At 38.9% G+C, this 5,450-nt stretch overlaps 1 pseudogene; it reads right to left on the reverse strand.

Moving 5' to 3' along the window:
- Positions 1 to 1,000: 1,000 nt before the first annotated feature.
- On the reverse strand, positions 1,001 to 3,037 carry LOC101007053 (annotated as a pseudogene).
- Between the last annotated feature and the right edge of the window lie 2,413 nt (positions 3,038 to 5,450).

Raw genomic sequence — 5,450 nt, forward strand, 5'->3', positions numbered from 1 at the left:
TAATCCTGTTCAAAATTCAGGAACTCAAGAAATTTGGATGGGTTTTTAGAACTAAAAAAAGGTTTAGATAATGCGTTCTATATCCAAACTCATAAATGAATATATGTGGTACCAAGGGATACTTTGTATTGCTATCTAGGCACTTTTGCACTAATGTTGCCTTTAGGGAAGGGGTTTATAATCCTTGGGTGCCCACTGGAAAAATCTGTGGAACTTTTAAAAAATACATACATGCTTAGACACCATCTTTAAAGATTTCGAGTCTATAGTTGTAAGGGAAGCAAATGTTCTTTAGAAATGTTTTTTCCTAAGAAGAAGAAGAGAAAAGAAATGCTTTTTCCTAAATCTCGATCAGTGATTATATGTGTAAAAAAATGACATTACCCAGAGAATGACTGAATACAGAACCTTATGGAATGCAAAAGCTAAAAAATTCAGAGTAAAGTTAGGGTTTTTTTGGGAGGAAGGGAACAGAATTGGTTTCTGCTAAACATATTCAAAAGCACCAAAAAAGATGAAAAACAATTTAAAAACACATATTTTTGCACTAGTGGTGTTTTATACTATGCAGTCTTCCTCAGAAGCCGTGTACTGATAATATAGGGCAAAGACTGTAAACAAATAACAAACATAATCCTGAGGTTTATTTATCAAATGCCAGTCAGTGAAATCTCTGACCAGCTTTTAAAATGAGGGCATTTTCATTACACTGGCATACTTGGCAAACCAGGTAAATACAGAAACCCGGTTCAAGATTTAAAAAATGGAGCAACACTGGTCAGCGTTTGGTATGTGAATATAATATACCTACTGAAAATCTTCCCATACATCATGAAAACTTGGAGGTAATTTGTATAGCTTGAAATGACTTTAGAATATTATGCATAAAAGGGCCTCATCAGGAACAGAAAAGTGGCATTTTTTTGTGTTTTGACTACAAGTTAGAACCCTACTGGCTTTGATGTTATATTCAGTAAATTCCAGAGTATGTGGGGCATAAAATCAAGCTCCAGAGTATGTGGGGCATAAAATCCTGATTTGAGTTTTATATGACAAAAATTCTAGTAAATATTCTTTTTAATAAGTGGCTTATCAATATTCTCAAATTCTATCTAATCATCCAAGAAAAAGTAGTTTCCACTCTTCTTTTGTTCTACATCCTTAATTGAATTAAATTTATTTATTCATGGCCTATAGTTGTTTGGATCTCTTCTGAATGTAGTTTCAAGCTGAGAGAAAAATGTATTCATGCCAGCCAAAAGGGTTTGAGGACTGTTTGCAACTGTGTTCTTAGTAGATGGAACACCATCAAAAATGATGACATGATCCGCTAGATAGGTGGCCATGATGAAGTCATGTTCCACAACAAAGGCTATCTTTTTTGCATGAAGTATGAAACGTTTGGCAACTCAAGCTGCCATCAGTCTTTGCTTAGAATCCAAATATGCAGATGGTTCATCAATTAAATAGACATCAGCAGATTTGCCCAAACAAAGGGCTAAAACTACTCGCTATAGTTCACCACCCGATAATGTCTGCACCTCTTGATTGATGATGTTTTCAATTTGCAGAGGCTTCATTACATTAGTCACAAATTGTGAATGAGTATAAGCATCTCTTGTCTTTTCATGTAGTAACTGGCGAACACTTCCAGTTGATTTTGGACTAATTTTCTGTAGCTTATAACTGACATTTAGAACTGGTACTTCTCCTCCTTTATCAGGTTTAAGTCTTCCAGCAAGCATTCTGATAAATGTCGTTTTACCCATTCCATTTTCCCCCAGCATCACCATGATTTCAGAATCTGTAAACTCTCCAGCTACAATTGCTAGCTCAAACTCTCCCATTTTTTCTTCATTCTTGGATATTTATACATACACGTCATTTTGACTTCTTCTTCATTTGCTGTCTCAGCCACTTTAAAAATAAGTGATGCATCTCTGAATCTCAAGTTTTCTGTTGGAACATAGCCATCCAAAAAAATGTTTATGTCCTTTCTTACACTAAAAGGCATAGTGACAACTCCATAGGCGCTTGGTACACCATATAAACAGCAGATGAAGTCAGAGAGATAGTCTAATACACTTAGGTCATATTCCACCACAATGATATATCTATCCGGATTTATTAGAGATTGTAGAGTAATAGCAGCCTTTAAATGCTGCTTGACATCTAGGTAACTAGAAGTCTCATCAAACATGAAAATATCAGCTTTCTGTATACAAATGACAGCCCAGGCAAATCTCTGCAACTGTCCTCCTGAAAGATCTTCAACATTTCGTTCTTTTAGGTGGGTTAAATCAAGCTGCTAACATACAATTTCCTGTGTCTTTGTTTCATCTTTTCGGTCCAAAATAGATCCCACTGTCCCCTTTGCAGGCTTAGGAATCTGATGTACATATTGGGGTTTGATGATGGCTTTTAGGTCATCTTCTAGAATCTCAGTAAAGTAATTCCGTAATTCAGATCCACGGAAATAAGTCAAAATCTCTTGCCAATCAGTAGGCTCATCATACTTTCCAAGGTTTGGCTTTTGTTTTCCTGCAAAAAATTTTTAAAGCAGTTGACTTTCCAATACCATTAGTTCCAACTAATCCTAAAACTTCACCTGGACGAGGGATAGGCAACCTGTGAAGTTTGAAGACATTGGCACAATATCGATGTGTGGTTTCTTTTTCCAAGTTGCTTGGTAAATTGTCAATTGATAAGGCACCAAAGGGGCATTTCTTAATACAGATACCACAACCAATACAAAGAGTTTCAGAACTTTGCTCTGGGGTGTAACTTCTGTGCATAATTTTCCCATCTGAACTACAGGACAACTCTTTTTGCATTCCCGTTGACATTTCTTAGGTTTACATTTGTCATGGTTGACAATAGCAATTCTCATTAATTCGTGTGCTATAACTGTGCGAAAGAATATCCAGCTCTTCTGGAGAAAATTATCACCTTGAGGAGGGGAGTGCAGAGGCCAAATCAGCTCTTGCCTTCACTTATCAGCCACACAGCATGTTCTCATGGCCACCGGCCAAAATGGCTTTTTTTTTTCTTTGAGATGGAGTCTCACTCTTGTTGCCCAAGCTGGAGCACAATGGTGCGATCTTGGCTAACTGCAACCTCCACCTCCTGGGTTCAAGCGATTCTCCTGCCTCAGTCTCCTGAGTAGCTGGGATTACAGGCCACTGCCACCGTGCCCAGCTAGTTTTTGTATTTTTAGTGGAGACGGGGTTTCGCCATGTTGGTCTCGAACTATTGACCTCAGGTGATCCGCCCCCCTCGGCCTCCCAAAGTGCTAAGATTACAGGCGTCACCGTGCCTGGCCTATTCTTTTTTATTAATTAAAAAAAATTAAAATAGAGGCAGGGCCTCATTCTGCACTTACCCAGGCTAGAGTGCAGTGGTGCAATCACAGCTCACTGCAGCCTCAAACTTCTAGGCTCAAGCAATCCTCCTGCTTCAGCCTTCTGAGTACCTGGGACTACAGGCACCCACAACCATGCCCCGCTAATTTTTTGTTTTATTTATTTTATATATTTAATTAATTAATTAATTTTTGAGACGGAGTCTTACTCTGTCGCCAGGCTGGAGTGCAGCTGTGTGATCTCAGCTCACTGCAACCTCTGCCTCCCAGGTTCAAGTGATTCCCTTGCCTCAGCTTCCTGAATGGCTGGGACTCCAGGTGTGTGCCGCCTCGCCCAGCTACTTTTTGCATTTTTAGTAGAGATGGGGTTTCACCATGTTGGCCAGGATGGTCTCAATCTCTTGACTTCGTGATCCGCCCGCCTCAGTCTCCCAAAGTACTGGGATTACAGGCGTGAGCCACTGCGCCCGGCCATTTTTTTTTTTTTTTACATAGAGACGGGGTCTCATTATGGTGAAATGATATTGCATTGTGGTTTTGATGTGCATATCTCTGATGACTAGTGATGTTAAGCATTTTTTTCATATACCTGTTTGCTATGTGTATGTCTTCTTTTGAGAAATGTCTGTTCAAATACCTTGACCATTTTAAAATCAGATGATTATTACTTTTTGCTATTGAGCTGTTTCAGTTCGTTACATATTCTGATTATTAGTCCCTTGACAGATGGATAGTTTGCAGATATTTTCCTCCATTCCATGGATTATCTCTCTGTCTCTCCGCTTTTTTTTTTTTTTTTTTGAGACAGGGTCTCACTCTGTTGCCCAGGCTGGAGGGCAGTGGTGTGATCTCAGCTTATTGTAGTCTCAGCCTTCTGGGCTCAGGTGATCCTCCCACCTCAGCCTCTCAGGTAGCTGGGACTACAGGTGTGTGCCCGCATGCCTGGGTAATTTTTTGTAGAGACAAAGTTTTGCTATGTTACCCAGGCTAATTTCAAACTCCTAGGCTCAAGCGATCTGCCTGCCTCAGCTTCCCAGAGTGCAGGGATTACAGGTGTGAGCCACTGCTCCTGGCCTCTGTGAGTTGTCTCTTCACATTGTTCATTGTTTCCTTTGTTTTACGGAAGCTTTTTAGCTTGACATAATCCAGTTTTCTGTTTTGCTTTGGTCACTTGTGCTTTTCAGGTTTTACAGAAAAAAAATCTTTGCCCAGATGAATGTACTGGAGCAATTCCCCAATGTTTTTTTCCAGTAGTTTCATAGTTTCAGGTCTTAGAATCAACTATTTAATCCATTTTCAATTTATTTTAATGAATGGTGAGAGACATAGGTCTCGTTGCATTCTTTTACATAGAGTTATCTAGTATTCCCAATACCATTTATTGAAAAGACTGTCCTTTCCCAATTGTATGTTTTTGGTGCCTTTCTCAATAATGAGTTGTTGCAAATGTGTGGATTTATTTCTGGGTTCTCTATTCTGTTTTACTGGTCTATATGTTTGTTTCTATGCCAGTACCTCATGCTGTTTTGGTGACTATACTTTGTAATAAATTTTGAAGTCATGTAGTGTGATTCCTCTATTTTTGTTCAGGATTGCTTTGGTTATTTGGGGTCTTTATGGTTCCATATAAATTTTAGGATTGCTCTTTCTATTTTTGTGAAGAATGTCATTGGTAGTTTGATAGGGATTACATTGATCTGTAAATTGTTTTAGGAAGTATTGTCATTTTAACAATATTCTAATCTATGAGCATAAAATATTTTTCTATTTTAATGTCCTCTTCCATTTATTTCATCAAAGCTTTTTGTTTTGTTGTTGTTGTTGTTGTGGTTTTGTTTTTTTTTTTTTAATTATTTTTTGAGATGGAGTCTTGCTCTTGTTGCCCAGGCTGGAATGCAATGGCATGATCTCAGCTCACTACAACCTCCGCCTCCTGGGTTCAAGCAATTCTCCTGCCTCAGCCTCCTGAGTAGCTGGGATTCCAGGCACCTGCTACCACGTCCAGCTAATTTTTGTGTTTTTAGTAGAGACAGGGTTTCACCATGTTGGCCAGGCTGGTCTCGAACTCCTGACCTCAAGTGATCCACCC

The sequence above is a fragment of the Papio anubis genome, chromosome 4 (assembly GCF_008728515.1).
Source record: "Papio anubis isolate 15944 chromosome 4, Panubis1.0, whole genome shotgun sequence".
NCBI lineage: Eukaryota > Metazoa > Chordata > Mammalia > Primates > Cercopithecidae > Papio > Papio anubis.